General features: G+C 42.8%; 1 protein-coding gene across 3 annotated transcripts in view; it reads left to right on the top strand.

Annotated features, from left to right (window-relative positions):
• Positions 1 to 2,205: 2,205 nt before the first annotated feature.
• The window catches only part of MATN2 (matrilin 2), a 181,010-nt gene continuing 165,846 nt past the window's right edge, over positions 2,206 to 17,369 (top strand). For 2 of the 3 annotated variants that reach the window (XM_049853537.1, XM_049853536.1), the window contains exon 1: positions 2,206 to 2,457. The gene's annotated coding sequence lies outside the window, so the exon portion shown is untranslated. The remainder of the gene's footprint in view (positions 2,458 to 17,369) is intronic. The other variant, XM_049853535.1, reaches the window with a different exon arrangement.

Genomic DNA, 17,369 nt, shown 5'->3' with positions numbered 1-17,369 from the left:
ATTCTTATCTGTTGACATGAGAGTACACATGAGAACCAAAAAACTTCTGAATAAGGTTCTCTGTATAACCAGTGTGTGGTAGAGCCTAGTGAAAAAAGCCAAATTCAGGCTTTCCCTATCAGCCATTATTATTATCAGCTTGTATTCATCTTGAAGACAACCAAGAAATTAAGGGAATTTGTTTTCTGACTTGATATTCCAGCACATTGAGTTCACTTTTCCCTCACTTTTTTTCTTGCAAGACCTGAAGATCATCCCACAAGGTAAAACAACTCCCTTGATGTTTTTGAGTTGGCCCCAGACACGCTTTCTACAGAGATTTCCGGTTCTAAAGAATTCTGAGAGAACTCCCTGGGGGAAAAAAACACCCATTTTAGTTGGCATACACCGAAGTTGTTGAAATGAGTTACTAAATTACAATTTCCTTAAAATTTACAAGGATTTCAGGGTTGCTATTGTTCTCTGGATAAATTACTGGATCATACCGGTGTCTTGGAATAGGGCAACACATTTTAAATGTAAGTTTCCATAAACTGCAACTCAACTTTCCAGCTCCTAGGGGATTTTCATTGGCCTAGCCTCAGGAAGAATTTTTTTCTGTGTGATTCAAGACTTCAGAGACCAAACATTTCCTGAAGACTTTCCTCTGCTTTCTGACATCCATCTACTTCCTCCCAAAGAAGTACAAAGAAACTAGTATTTCTGATCACTGCAGGCAGCCAGGAGCACCCCGAGGGCCTACGGTGCTCGCAAAGAGAGCCTAAGCCAAAATCCTTTCATGGTATCATGGTACCACTGAGCTCTTGGATGGCTTGACTTTGTTAATCCTCTGCCTATGGCTGGAATTATAATTACCCGCCTCTGGACCTTGCTGAAAGGAGCCCTGGTGGTGCAGTGATTAAGCGCCCGGCTACTACCAAAGGTGGGTGGTTCAAACCCACCAGCCGCTCCTTGGAAACCCTTTAGAGCAGTTCTACTCTGTCCTATAGGGTCAGTATGAGTCAGGATTGACTGGACGGCAGAGGTTTTTTTTTTCGGGGGGGGGGGAGCTTTTTGAAAGGCGCCCTGCTGGCACGATTATAAGCACCAGGCTGCTAACAGAAAGATAGACGGTTCAAACCCATCATCTGGCTCCATGGGATAAAGGTGTGGCTGCTTCCGTAAAGATTTACAGCCTTGGAAACCCTTATGGGGCAGTTCTACCCTGTCCTATAGGGTCACTATGAGTCAGGCTTGACGGCGATGGTTTTTTTTTTTTTTTTCCTGAGCTTTTTGAAGAATTGATTTTGTACATGGTGTTTATTCATATTTCAGAAACTAAGTCTGTCATCAAATAGGCATGATAGTCGTTATAAAACAAAAGCAGCCAAGTGCACCTAAATGATCAGACTCTGGCACATCCGAAGGTTTTGAAACGCGTTCGTTCTGCTGCCTCTCCCTGTAGCTTGTTAAGACCTGAACTGGGTGCGCTGCGTTAGGGGTTTGGGGATTGAATTTGTGGAGCCCTTTTTATTAGGAGATGGTCCTGGCCTATTACACAGGGTGAGAATGCCAGCCCCTTTTCCTGCCACTGACCAATTCTTCTGTCTCCTGGATCCGTCCACGACTCAGTGGGAACCTCTAAGGTAAGGCTCCTCCACGTTACAAAGTTGCAAATGTCTTCGCCCATAATTTCAAAAGTCTTGTCTGAACTAGACTTTCATTGCTCCTTCAGGGTTGCAAACTTGTCTCTTCTCCGTCTGGCGTACTTACCCCCTTCCCCACCCCGGAGCCTGTCCCAGCCAGTGGGCTCTCTGTTAGTATGAATTGGCACTTGTGAAGTGATCTGGGCACTACCAAGACAGCTCCTGGCACCTGTCAACAATTATCCCAATTCTCATCGCTTTTATTTTCTTCATTATGGTCATTGATGGATGACTCCCACAGATCAGGACCTTCCCCCAGGAGAGGCTCCACCAGCCAAGCCCCGAAAGGCCCCCTGTTTTCCGAGCCCGCAGCTCCTGACCCCTGGGGTCCGATCCCAGCCCGGGACGGAGAGAGGTGGCAGCAGGCAGGGCGCACAGCCAAGGAGCCCAGTTGCAGGGGCTGGTCTGCAGGGTGGGGCTGCACTCGCGGCCGCTCCGTCTCCTCGCCTGCCGCATCCCCAAAGAGGACACCCCTCCTTCCGCCCGGCCCGCTCCCCTCCCTCGCCGCGGCACCGCCTCCCGCGCCCGCCCGCCGGCGCCCGGAGCCTCCCAGGCAGCCAGCGAGCGAGGGGAGAGCTCTGGGATGGGACTTGGAGGAGGCGGCAGAGGAGGCAGCGGCAGCGGCAGCGGCTCCGGCTTCTTCCTCGGCTCCCACGAGCGATCCTCTGAGGAGAGCCGCGGCTCTCGGAGAAGCGAGGAGGCCAGTGAGGAAGCCCGAGGTGGCTGCGCCCCTGTCTCAAGGCTCCCCGGGTGCCAGCGGCAGTGGCTGCAGGTGAGCGCGGCGCGCTTTCCCCGGGGTTCTGCACGACCCGGCGCCCGGAGGCGCAGACAGACAAATACTCAGACACACGCAGCCGGGGCTGACCGACGCTCGCTGCGTGGTCTCCTCAGGCCTGCGCCCCAGCCGGCGGCCCGAACCCGCGGCTCCGCGCAGCCCTGAGCCAGGCGCTCCCTCCCGCCCGGGGCCGTCGCTCCCCGAACCCTCTGAGGAGAGCAGCTGAGGGAGAGCGGCGCTGTCTGTCCCTTGGCGGGGAGAGGTCGGGCCGCCCCCCGTGGACGAACCGGGCGCCTTCCCTGCGCAGAGCGCGGAGCGCGGCGGCGCGCAGCAGTGCCCCGTGGGGGCGCTGTGCCCCGCAGCAGGGGTCCCCAGGTCCGATCCGCACCGACCTAGGGACCCAGAGACTTGTTGCGCAGGGATCTAGTGTGATCCTTTTCTACTGGCAAGTCGAATGATTCCCATTTTACCCCCTCGGTAGGCTAGTGTTTTAATGCCTCGTGTCATCTGGATTTTGTTCTTGAGCCTAAAGCTAAAGCTCCAGCATCCCTGTATTGTGAGAGGAGGGAGAGGAAGGGGAGGGCATTTTGTGGTATCCGCTAGAGACCCAGAGGACAGTTTCGGGAGAAGACGGAAAAATAGAGACCCTCCGATGGTCTACGGAACTGGGTGCACAAGGAGGTACTCCTCTGGGACACACACCTTGAACAAACCCCGTTGACCAAACTTCAGACTGTCATAAATCAGAGCCCAGCTGTCAAGAGACAGTCAAGGGGCCATAGGGTAGGTGGTCAAGAGCAAACTCTGAGGTCAGCCTGCCTCGGTTCAAGTCCTGGCTGTGAAGGTTACAGAGTCGATGACTTGGGCAACTTACCCAACTATTCTGTGCCTTGGTTTTCTCATCTGTCTAATGGGGATGATAATACCTACAGGGTTGTTGAGATATTACAAGTCCTTAGAACAGTTCTAGGAGTATCCTAAGGTGAGTTCCATCACCCATCTTTCCAGAAAAAATAAGGAATTCACCTCCTCCCCAGCTTAGGAAGAGAGGCTGTCCCTGGATGTGTGAGGGTGGCAGATAATCCAAGTGCGTTCCATCAGAGTTTTCTATTTAGGAGCCCACTCCTGTACAGGTCTCCTTGCCTGCTTTCAGGGATAGACTCATAAAACCCTGTCAAGATACCAAGATGGGTTTGTGGCCTGGAAAGTTTCCTCTTTGTCCCTAAAGCTTGGTTCCTTAGAATCCTTTGTTGAGAATGCAGATTCCTATAACTCTTCACCTCCCATTTTTCCATCCATCCACACTTTTATTTCCACCAGTAGAATTTAGTTTCATGTCCCCACGTTACCAGCCAGGCCCCTCTCTTCTACAAATCTGGGCTCCAAGGCTCCTTGCTCCCACAGTCCTCCAAGGTTTATAGGACAGAGTAGAACTGCCCCATAGGGTTTCCAAGAAGAGGCTGGTGGATTTGAACTGCTAACCTTTTGGTTAGCAGCCAAGCTCTTAACCACTTCACCACCAGGGCTCCAGAGGTATCTTAGCAGAGTCCAAATCTGAAATATCCTTGGACCATTGTCAGGCCCTAAGCTCTTATTAGCAATGCCATATGTCTCTGTTCAGCAAAAGGTAGTTGAGACGAGGCCCCAGATTTAAGGAAAGAGAAAGTGATACTGACTCCCTAAAAAGTAGAGAAGGAATAAGAGGACCATTGGATGTTCTGGAAAGGAGCTCCACAGCTTGCCTAGAAACATTTCCGGCTGGTACCTCAGCTGGTACTTCTGACAAGTGGTAAGGTGAGGGGGTGGGAATGCAGAAAGGGGAAGGCATAGGCTCAGGTCATAGGAAAAGCAGGCCACAGAGGAAGGGGCAGGTGTAAATCTTGGCCTGAGCAAAGTGGTGGGGTGTGAAGCTGGGTGGGCAGAGAGAGGAGGTCCTAAGACTTAGTGATGAGAGGCTCAGATTTAAGACCAGTCAAGTTGGTGAGTTTCTGATGCTATCCCTGAAACTTGCTCCTCTCCAGTGCATGTGCCAAGTGAGGATCTTTCTTAGGATTCCTCAGCTTCTAAGGAAGCTAAGGAGCACTCCCCTACTTAAGGTGCATGTGGGAGTTACCCAGGAGCATCAGAGGAAGAGGGAAGCGAAGTGCCCAGGAGAGTGGAGCATGCTGTTACTGTTGCTAGTAAACAGTGTCTGGGGAGACCTTCCAAGGGACAAGTTACTACTTTGTCAAGCTCCAGCCTGTGAGGTCATCCTTGAACCCTGCCGTGTGGCTTGGCAGACAGCCATCTGTGCCGTACCCAGCAGGACAGTGAAGGAGCTCAGAGGGAATGGCAGGGCTGGGCTCAATTCCGGAGACCTTGGCTGTTGTCAGTAATTGGTAGTGATGATGATGATGAATGTGACATTGACAGCGATGAGAGGTAGTGGGGATATATCCCAAAGTGCACTGACCTTGGCACCCGAAGGACCTGGGTTCCCGTCTCAGCCCTGTCACTCACTACCTATAAGGGTTTGGAAAAGTTACTTAAACTCTTTGTGCCTCAGCTTCTTTATCTGCAAATGCTGGGACAGGACCGTTGGGAGGATTACATTAGTTAACACACATTAAGTGCTCAGTACAGTGCTTGGCTCAGAGTAAGTGCTCAGTATTTACTAGGTACACTTATTATTGTCTGAGCCCTGGTTACATTATCTGCCAAATGGATGTGATACTATCTATTCCATAGGGTTGTTGTGAAGGTTAAAAAATAATGAAAGTGAAAATTAATTCAGCATAGTGTGTAGGATGTAGTAAGTCCAACTAATGAAATTTTCACCAAAATATCTGCGTGTAGAATCAGTGGCTGAGCAGGTAACCAGCTAAGATTTTTGGAAAGTTCTTCTAAGAGTATTGTCAGAGGAACCTTTATCTACCTGTGGAGAGTATGGCTTACTGCCTACTGGATTACCCAGTTGCGTTCCCTATGGCTGTTCTAACAAATTACCACAAATGTAGTGGCCTAAGACAACACAAATTTGTTATCTTACAGTTCTGTAGATTACTTTTCCAAAATGGGCCTCACCGGGCTAACATCAAGGCGTTGGCAAGGCTGCGTTTCTTTTGGAGGTTCTAAGAGACAATCCTTCCTTGCCTTTTCCATTTTCTAGAGTCTGCCCACATTCCTTGGCTTGTTGCCCACTTCCATCTTCAAAGTCAGCAACATCAGGCTGCTTCCTTCTCAGGCTGCCACGTCTCTGGTTCTTGCTTCTGCCTCCTCCCCAAGGACTCTTGTGATTACACTGGACCTACCTGGGTAATCCAGAATAATCTCCCTATTTTAAGGTGAACTGATTAGCAACCTTAATTCCATCTGCAAGCTTAATTTCCGTTTGTCATATAACATAACCTATTCACAGGTCCCACGGATTAGGATGAAGACACCTTGGGGCGGGGGGGAGGCATTATTCTGCCTAACACAGAGCCTGAGAAGTTGTTCCAAAACATGACCACCTGTGGACCCTCATTCTTATTACCTGTCCCCTTCCAGGATGATCACAATGGCCCACTCAAGAGTGACCACCTGGTAAACTCTTTCCAAAGTCCCTGCTGCAGCTCCCACCTATCTCTTAACCCCTCTGCCTGTAGTAGGACCTGAGAGTAGCAGTGTCTGGACTGGTGCTGCACACCTCATTTGTTAAGTACATTTTTATCAAAGGTACATAGAAAAAGGTGACAAACCGTAGGGTTTGGCTCAATGGATTTTTATAACTAGAACACTCTCATATAACTACTTCTCAGATTGGCACTCCGAAAACTCCCCTCGTATCCCAGCTGCTATCACCTACCCCCAAAGCTAACCACTGTTCTCACTTCTATCACAATAAGTAAACTTTCTTTATTGAGATATATAGAGAGAGAGAAATGTGCACAAATCAAGGATGCATCTGGATTAATGGCCATGAAGTGAACAGGTGTAACCAGCATTCTGATCAAGAAACAGAACATTTCCAGCATCCCCAAATTCCCCGTCATGCCTCCTTCCATTCACTACCACCCCAGATGTAACCACTATCCTGATTCCTGTGATTGTAGGTTAACTTTGCCTGATTTTGAATTTTATTTTTTTCAGTATTACGCTTGTAAATTTCATCACATTAGTGCATGAAACAGTAATTTATGATTCATTTTGTTGCTGAATAATATCTCATTGTATGTTTACAGTACAATTTGTATATCCATTCTACTGTTCAGGGCCATTTAGGCTGTTTCCATTCACACTGCGTTTGCAAAGGGAATAATTATATCTCAGCTGTCATAAACTGAATCCAAGCAGCAGAACGTGAGAGACGTTGTATGGAGCTACCCGGCTGGAATGCAGAGTTAATGATGAAGACGGAGAGTGTAGGGGGTGGTTGAGGGGGTGGCTGTTTGAGGTTAGCCTGGTAACGTAAGGCTGTATTATGGAGTTTTGAATGCCACGCTAAGAAGTCTGGATTTTATCCTGCTAAGCTAAGAAGTCTAGATTTTATCCTACTGGTATATGGAAATCACTGATAGTATTTGAGCAGAAACATGATAAACATGATACTGTGCTGAGAAGATTAAAATCAGTGCTGGTTCCAGATGGATTCAAAAGGAGAAACTTAAACAGTCTATTAATCAAGATTAGGTTCAGTTGCAAGTTACAGAAAAAAGCCCAAAATGACAGTGGCTTAAAGATGGAAGTTTATTTCTGGTTTACGTTCAAGAAGCCAGGAGTCACGAGGAGAAATTGGAACCCTCAAACGTTGCTGCTGGGAAAATAAAATGATGCAGCCGCTGTGGAAAACAGTTTGGCAGTTCCTTAGTAAGTTAAACATAGAATTATGATATGACCCAGCAATTCCACTCCTAGATATATACATAAAAGAAGTGAAAATAGGTGTTCAAACAAAAACTTGTAGACAAATTTTCATGACAACACTCTTCACAGTAGCCGGAAGATAGAAACAACCCAAATGTCTATCAAATGACAAATGGATAAACAAAATGCGGTATATCCATACAATGGAATATTATTCGGTCCTGAAAAGAAATGAAGTACTGATACATGCTACAACATGAATGAACCTTGAAAACATTATGCTAAGTGAAAGAGTCCAGACACAAAAGGCCACATATATATGATGGTATTTATATGAAATATCTAAACCAAAAACCAAACCAAACCCAGTGCCGTCGAGTTGATTCCGACTCATAGCGACCCCATGAAATATCTAGAATAGGTAAATCCAGAAGTGAAAGCCGATTAGTGGTTGCCAGGGGCTGGTGGTGGGATGAATAGAGTGACTGCTTAATGGGTACGAGGTTTCCTTTTGTGTCATTTGCCTAACACAGGCTGTTGATGAGTATTTCTCCAATCCTGATGCCCCATTCTTCTTCATATAGTACAGCTTGGATTATTTCCTCAGCATACAGAAGGAATAAGTATGGTGAATGGATACAACCCTGATGCACACCTTTCCTGACTTTAGACCACAAAATATCCTCTTGTTCTTTTCGAAAGACTGCCTCTTGGTCTACGTGTACAGGTTCCTCATGAACACGATGAAGTGTTCTGGAATTCCCATTCTTCAAAAGTTATCCACAATTTATTATGATCCACACAGTCGAATGCCTTTGCATAGTCAGTAAAACACAGGTAAACACGTTTCTGATATTCTCTGCTTTCAGCCAGAATCCATGTGACATCAGCAATGATATCCCTGGTTTCACGTCCTCTTCTGAATCGGGCTTGAATTTCTGGCAGTTCCCTGTTGATGTACTGCTGCAACTGATTTTGAATTATCTTCAGCAAAATTTTACTTGTGTGTGATATTAATGGTATTGTTTGATAATTTCTTTGGTTGGTTGGATCATCTTTCCCTGGAATAGGCATAAATGTGGATCTCTTCCAGTCTGTTGCCTGGTAGCTATCTTTTAAATTTCTTGGCTTAGACGAGTGAGCACTTCCAGTGCTGCATCTATTTGTTGAAACATTTCAATTGGTATTCCATCAGTTCCTGGAGCCTTGTTTTTCAGTAATGCCTTCAGTGCAGCTTGGACTTTTTCCTTCAATATCATTGGTTCCTCCTTATATGTACCTCCTGAAATGGTTGAACATCAACCAGTTCTTTTTGGTACAGTGATCCTGTGTATTCCTTTAATCTTCTTTTGATGCTTCCTGTGTCGTTAAATATTTTACCCATAGAATCCTTCACTGTTGCAACTGGAGGCTTGAATTTTTTCTTCAGTTCTTTCAGCTTGAGAAATGCCGAGTGCGTTCTTCCATTTTGGTTTTCTAACTCCAAGTCTTTTCAGGTTGTCATTATAATAGTTTGTCTTCTCCAGCTGCCCTTTGAAATGTTCTGTCCAGCTCTTTTATTTCATCATTTCTTCTGTTCACTTTAGCTACTGGTCATTCAAGAGCAAGTTTCAGAGTCTCTTCTGACATCCATTTTGTTTTTTTCTTTCTTTCCTGTGTTTTTAATGACCTCTTGCTTTCTTCATGTATGATGTCCTTGATTTCATTCCACAACTTGTCTGGTCATCAGTGTTCAGTGTGTCAAATCTGTTCTTGAGGTGGTCTCTAAATTCAGGTGGGATATACTCAAGGTCGTACTTTGGCTTTCATGGACTTGTTCTAATTTTCTTCAGATTCAACATGAACTTGCTTATGAGCAACTGATGGTCTGTTCTGCATTCGACCCCTGGCCTTATTCTGACAGACAATATTGAGCTTTTCCATTGTCTCTTTCCACAGATGTAGTCAATTTGATTCTTGTGCATTCCACGAGGTCCACATGTGTAGTTGCCGTTTATGTTGTTGAAAAAAGGTATTTGCAATGAAGAAGTCGTTGGTCTTACAAAATTCTATCATGCCATCTCTGGCATAGTTTCTGTCACCAAGGCCATATTTTTCTACTACTGATACTTCTTATTTGTTTCCAATTTTAGCATTCCAATCACCAGTAATTATCAATGCATCCTGATTGCATGTTCTATTAATTTCAGACTGCCGAAGCTGATAAAAAAACCTTCAATTTCTCCATCTTTGGCTTTAGTGGTTGGTACATAAATTTGCATAATAAGTCTATTAACTGGTCTTCCTTGCAGGTGTATGGATATTATCCTGTCACTGACAGCATTATACTTAAGGACAGATCTTGAAATGTTCTTTTTGATGGTGAATGTGACGCCATTCCTCTTCAATTTGTCCTTCCTGGCATAGTAGACCATATGATCGTCTGATTCAAAATGGTCAATACAAATCCATTTCAGCTCACTAATGCCTAGGATATCAATGTTTATGCATTCCATTTCACTTTTGACAATTCCCAATTTTCTAGATTCGTACATTGTACATTCCACATTCTGATTTTTAATGGATGTTTGTAATTTTTTCTTCTCATTTTGATTCGTGCCTCATCAGCAAATGAAGGTCCGAAGGCTTGATTCCATCCACATCATTAAGGTTCACTCTACTTTGATGAGGCAGCTCTTCCCCAGTCATCTTTTGAGTGCCTTTCAACCTGAGGGTCTCATCTTCTGGCACTATGTTGGACAATGCCCTGCTGCTATTCACAAGACTGCCTGGTCGTTCTTCCTAGCCTGCTTAATCTGGAAGCTCAGCTGAAGCCTGTCCACCATGGGTGACCCTACTGATATTTGAATACCAGTAGCATAGCTTCCAGCATCATAGCAACATGCAAGCCCCCACAGTACAACAAACTGTCAGACGCGTGGGGCCTTCAAATGCTAGCAGCTTTTGAATGCCAAACTGAGAAAAACCATTGAGATGGGTTACATGCACTGTCTTGTTTTTTCTTGTTTCACTGCCATTGCATTAAAAGAAAAATCTCATCTTATGTGATATTAACATTGCCATACTGGTTTTGTTTAAGTTGGTATGTATATGGTATCTTTTTCTTCCCTTTCTTTAGGTTTTTTTTTTTAAACAGCTTTTAAAAGTATGCTTTACATACAATAAAATATTTTAAGTGTATGACTTGATGAATTTTGACAAGTGTATAGTCATGTAACTTCCACCGTACTCATGATACAGAACATTTCCATCACTCCCAAAATTATCTAATACCCATTCCCATCTCCCACCCCCAGCCCTGGAACCACTGAACTGCTTTCTGTTGTATAGTTATGTCCTTTATCAAATGTCATATAAATAAAGTTGTTCAGTATATGGTCTTTTTGTGTCTTCCTTTCATTTAGCATAACTATTTTCAGATTCATCTAGTAGATCATTCCTTCCATTGCTGAGTAGAATTCTGTTGTACAAATATACCACGATTAGTTTATCTGTTCCCCAGTTGATGGGTATTTGGGTTGTTTCCAGTTTGGGCTTTTACGAATAAAGCTGCTGTGAGCATTCAGATATAAGTATTTGTATGGGAATGCTTTCATTATCTTTGGGGTACTTTCATTATCTTTGGGGTAAATACTTAGGAGTGGGGCTGATGGTAGGGAGATGAAACATCACAGTGTGCCCAGGACTAAGGGATTTCCCACACAGTCAACACCAATGGAAGCAGCAGTCAAGAAATTAAAAGATGCACTGCATTGGGCAAATTTGCTGCAAAAGACCTCTTTAAAGTGTTGAAAAGCAAAGATGTCACCTTGAAGACTAAGGTGTGCTTGACCCCAGCCATGGTGTTTTCAATCACCTCTTGTGCATGAGAAAGCTGGACGATGAATAAGGAAGGCTGAAGAAGAATTGACGCCTTTGAATTGTGGTGTTGGAGAAGAATAATGAATATAGGATGGACTGACAAAAGAATGAACAAATCCATCTTGGAAGAAGTACAATGAGGCTGTTCCTTAAAAGCAAGGATGACGAGACTATGTCTCACATACTTTGGACGTGTTGTCAGGAGGGATCAGTCTCTGAAGAAGGACATCATGCTTGGTAAAGTAGAGGGTCAGGGAAAAAGAGGAAGACCCTCAACGAGATGGTTTGACACAGTGGCTGCAACAATGGGCTTAAGCATAACAATGATTGTGAGGATGGCGAAGGACGGGGCAATGTTTCATTCTGTTGTACATGGGGTCGTTATGAGTTGGAACTGACTCAATGTCACCTAACAACAACAACTAACAACAAGGGTTTCCAGGATGTGGGTCTTTCAGTGTTAAAACTGGGGTAGTCTTGGGCAAACCAGGACAGTTGGTCATCCTATTCAGTGTCATTTGGCAAGTGTATGTTTAATAAAATGTGCAAAGACCTGGAGATAGAAAACCCAGAGGGAAGAACATGCTTGGCATTTCTCAAGCTGAAAGAACTGAAGAAAAAATTCAAGCTTCAAATTGCAATATTGAAGGATTCAGTGGGGAAAATACTAAACGACACAGGAAGCATCAAAAGAAGATGGAAGAAACACACAGAGGCACCGTACCAAAAATAATTGGTCAACATTCAACCATTTCAGGAGGTTGTGTAGATCAAGAACCAATGGTATTGAAGGAAGAAGTCCAAGTGGCACTGAAGCCAATGGCAAAAAAACAAGGCTCCAGGATATGATGGAATGCCAACTGAGATGTTTCAGCAAGTGGAGGCAGTGCTGAAGATGATCACTTGTCTATTCCAAGAAACTTGGAAGACAGCGCCTGGCCAACCAACTGGAGGAGATCCATATTGTACCCACTCCAAAGAAAGGTGATCCAACAGAATGTGGAAATAATTGAACAATGTCATTAGTATCACACAAGGCATTCATCTGTGTGAATCATAACAAATTATGGATAGCATTGCAAAGAATAGGAATTCCAGGACATTTTGTTTGCTTATAAGGAATCTGTACTTAGACCAAGAGGCAGTCATTCGAACAGAACAAGGGGATACTTCTTGGTTTAAAGTCAGGAAATGTGTGTGTCAGGATTGTATTCATTCACCATACTTATTCAATCTGTATGCTGAGCAAATGATCTGAGAAGCTGGACTATATGAAGAAGAATGGGGCATCAGGATTGGAGGAATACTCATTAAACGCCTGTGTTGTGCAGATGACACAACCTTGCTTGCTGAAAGTGAAGAGGACTTGAAGTACTTGCAGACGGATATCAAAGACTACAGCCTTCAGTATGGATTACACCTCTATATAAAGAAAACAAAAGTCCTCACAATTGGACCAATAAGCAACATCGTGATAAATGGAGAAAAGGTTGAAGTTGTCAAGGATTTCATTTTACTTGGATCCACAATCAACAGCCATGGTAGCAGCAGTGAAGAAATCAAGCGATGCATTGCATTGAGAAACTCTGCTTCAAATGATCTCTTTAAAGTGTTAAAAAGCAAAGATGTCACTTTAAGGACTAAAGTGTGCCTGTCCCAAGCCATGGTGTGTTCAATCCCCTCATATGCATGTGAAAGCTGGACAATGAGTAAGGAAAACCAAAGAAGAATCCATGCCTTTGAGTTATGATGTTGACGAAGAATATTGAATATATCATCTACTGCCAGAAGAACGAACAAATGTGTCTTGAAAGAAGTACAGCCAGAATGCTCCTTAGACATGAGGATGGTGAGACTTTGTCTTACCTACTTTGGACATGTTTTTAGGATGGACCAGTCCCTGGCAAAGGACATCATGCTTGGTAGAGTTGAGGGTCTTCAACAAAGAAGAAGACACTCAATAAGGAGGGTTGACACAGTAGCTGCAAATGTGGGCTCAAGCGTAATGATTGTGAGGCTGGTGCTGGACTTGGCAGTGTTTTGTTCTGTTGTACAGAGGGTCTCTATGAGTCGGAACTCACCGGATGGCACCTCACAACAATAACATGTTCAACTTCATGAGAAACTGCCAAGCTGTTTCCCAAAGTGGCCGCAACGTTTTCATTCTTACCAGCAGTATATGAGAGTTCCTGTTTCTCCACATCCTTGCCAACATTCAGTAATGTCATTCTTTTTAATTTTAGCTGTTCTAGTGAGTTTGTCATAGAATCTTATTGTGGTGTTAAATTGTATTTTCCTAATGAGTAAAGATGTTGAACACCTTTTCCTGTGCTTATTTGTCATCCTCATATCTTCTTTGGTGAAGTGTCCAAATCTTTTATACGCTTTTATTGAGTTGTTAAAGTTTTTAAAATATATTCTGGCTATAAATCATTTATTAGATATATGTTTTGCAAATATTATCTACCAGTTTGTAGCTTGTCTTGCCATTCCAAAAAAAAGGAACGTTTTAAATAATTTTATATACTAATGTAGTATTTTCTGTCTTTTTAATGACCTTTTACTTTCTTCATGTATGATGTCCTTGATGTCATCCCACAAGTCGTCTGGTCTTTGGTCATTAATGTTCAATGTGTCATATCTATTCTTGAGATGATCTTTAGATTCAAGTGGAGTATATTCAAGTTTGTGTTTTGCCTCTCATGAACTTGTTTTAATTTTCTTCAGCTTCAACTTGAACTTGCATCTGAGCAATTGATGGTCTGTTCCACAGTTGGCCCCTGACCTTGTTCTGACTGATGATATTGAGCTTCTCCGTCGTCTCTTTCCACAGATGTAGTCCAATGTATTCCATCTGGTGAGGTCCACCTGTATAGTCATCGTTTATGTTGTTGAAAATGGTGTTCGAAATGAAGAAGTCCATGGTCTTGCAAAATTCTATCGTGTCATCTCCAGCATAGTTTCTGTCACCAAGACCACACTTCCTAATTACCAATCCTCCTTTGTTTCCAGCTTTTGCATTCCAGTCACCAGTAATTATCAATGCATCTCAATTCCATGTTTGATCAATTTCAGACTGCAGAAACTGATAAAAATCTTCAGTTTCCTCATCTTTGGCATTAGTGGTTGGTGCATAATTTGAATAATAGTTGTGTTAACTGGTCTTCCTTATAGGCATATGGGTATTATACTGTCATTGACAGCATTTTACTTCAAGATAGATCTTGAAATATTCTTTCTGACAATAAATGTACTGCCATTCCTCTTCAATTTGTCATTCCTGGCATAGAAGACCATATGACTGACTGATTCAGAATGACCAATACCAGTCCATTTCAGCTCATTAACGCCTAAGATAGTTCCATTTCATTTTTGAAGACTTCTAATTTTCCTAGATTCATACTCTGTACATTTCACATTCTGATTATTAATGGATGTTTACAGCTGTTTCTTCTCATTTTGAGTCTTGCCACATCAGCAAATGAATGTCCTGAAAGCTTGGTCTCATCCACATCATTAAGGTCAACTCTGCTTTGAGGAGGTAGCTCTTCCTCAGTCATCTTTTGAGTGCCTTCCTACTTGAGGGGCTCATCACCCAGCAGTATATCAGACACTGTTCCATTGCTATTCATAACATTTTCACTGGATGTCAGAAGAGGCTTCAAAACTTGCTCTTGAATATAGACCAGCTAAAGTGAATGGAAGAAATGATGAAGCAAAAGAGCTGAACAGAAGATTTCAAATGATGGCTCGAGAAGAAAAAGTAAAGTATTATAATGAAATGCGTAAATATCTGGAGTTAGAAAAACAAAAGGGAAGAACACACCTGACATTTCTCAAGCTGAAATAACTGAAGAAAAAATTCAAGCCTTGAGTTGCAATATTGAAGGAGTCTATGGACAAAACATTGAATGATGCAGGAAGCATCAACAGAAGATGGACAGAATACAGAGTCACTGTACCAGAAAAAATTGGTTGACGTTTAACCATTTCAGGACTTAGCATATAATCAAGAACTGATGATATTAAAGGAAAAAGTCCAAGCTGAACTGAAGAGAATGGCAAAAAACAAGGCTCCAGGAATTGATGGAATACCAATAGAGGTGTTTCAACAAACAGATGCAGTGCTGGTGGTGATCACTCTTCTATGCCAAGAAATTTGGAAGACAACTACCTGGCCAACCAACTGGAAGAGATCCATATACATGCCTATTCCAAAGAAAGGTGATGCCAAGAAATTTGGAAGACAACTACCTGGCCAACCAACTGGAAGAGATCCATATACATGCCTATTCCAAAGAAAGGTGATCCAATAGAATGTGGAAATTATTGAACAATATCATTAATATATACAAGTAAAATTTTGCTGAAGATAATTCAAAAAACGGTTGCAGCAGTACATCAACAGGGAACTGCCAGAAATTCAAGCCTAATTCAGAAGAGGATGTGGCACCAGGGATATCATTGCTGATGTCAAATGGATCATGGCTGAAAGCAGAGACTGTCAGAAAGATGTTTACCTGTGTTTTATTGACTATGCAAAGGCATTTGACTGTGTGGGTCGTAAAAAATCATGGATAACTTTGTGAAGAATAGGAATTCCAGAATACTTAATTGTGCTCCTGAGGAACCTGTACTTAGACCAAAAGACAGTTGTTCGAACAAAACAAGGGGATACTGCATGGTTTAATACGAGGAAAGGTGTGCATCAGGGTTATATCCTTTCACCATACCTATTCAATCTGTATGCTGAGTAAATAATCTGAGAAGCTGGACTATATGAAGCAGAATAGAGCATTAGGATTGGAGGAAGACTCATTAACAACCTGCGATATGCAGATGACACAACCTTGCTTGCTGAAAGTGTTGAGGACTTGAAGCACTTACTGATGAAGATCAAAGACTACAGCCTTCAGTGTGGGTTATACCTCAACATAAAGAAAACAAAAATCCTCACAACAAGACCAATAAGCAACATCATAATAAAAGGAGAAAATATTGAAATTGTCAAGGACTTCATTTTACCTGGATCCACAATCAACGCCCATGGAATAATCAGTGGAGAAATCAAATGGCATATTACATTGGGCAAATCTGCTGCAAAAGACGCTTTTAAAGTGTTAAAAAGCAAAGATGTCACTTTAAGGACTAAAGTGCGCCTATAACAAGCCATGGTATTTTCAGTCGCCTCATATGCATGGGAAAGCTGGACTATGAATACGAAAGACCTAACAAGAATTGATGCCTTTGAATATGATGTTGCAAAGAATATTGAATACACCACGGAGTGCTAGAAGAACAAACAAATCTGTTTTGGAAGAAGTACAGCCAGAATGCTCCTTAGAAGCAAGGATGACGAGATCATCTCATACTTCGGACATGTTGTCGGGAGGTACAGTCCCTGCAGAAGGACGTCATGCTTGGTAAAGTAGAGGGTCAGCAAAAGAGAGAAAGATTCTCAATGAGGTGAATTGATCCAGTGGCTGCAATGATGGGCTCAAGCATAACAAGGATTGTGATGTTGGTGCAAGACTAGGCAGTATTTTGTTGTACATAGGGTCGCTAAGAACAACAACAATGTAGTATATTTAAAAATCATGAATTAGTATGTTATTGTTTTATTATAGTATTCATAAGTAAGAGCAAAAGTTATGTATATTAAATAGTGTAGTATAACAAAATTAACAATGTATACTTCATATTAATTGGTTTGATTCAAAATGGTAATAATAATAATAATTGATTAATATCATTTATTGAGTTCTTACTATTGTGCCAAGCACTGTTCTAAGAGCTTTATATATTTGAACTGATTTAATCCGTACAACAATCAGGTCTATTATTATCCTCATTTTATAGATGAGGAAATGGAGATGGAGAGGGTGAGTAACCTGCCCAGAGTTATGCAGCTGTGTTTGGTTCTGTTTATTTTTTAACTCTATTGGTGTAGTGGTTAAGATCTATGGCTGCTAACCAAAAGGTCTGCAGTTCAAATCTACCAGGTGCTCCTTGAAAACTCTTTGGGGCAGTTTTTCTCTGTCCTATAGGGTCGCTATGAGTCAGAATCAACTCAATGGGTTTGGCTTTTTTTTTTTTTTTTATTCTTCACCTACGGTTAGTGGCTTTTGGTTCAAAATGAACCCTTGAAAAACACTGACTCTTCTTGAAATCCACGGTAAGCCCAAACCACATGCAGTGATGTTTGTTTTTTTGGAAATGATGAT

This window comes from Elephas maximus, chromosome 15 (assembly GCF_024166365.1).
Source record: "Elephas maximus indicus isolate mEleMax1 chromosome 15, mEleMax1 primary haplotype, whole genome shotgun sequence".
Lineage (NCBI taxonomy): Eukaryota > Metazoa > Chordata > Mammalia > Proboscidea > Elephantidae > Elephas > Elephas maximus.
Note: the sequence above shows the minus strand (reverse complement) of the source record. Positions and strands in the feature narration are given on the sequence as shown.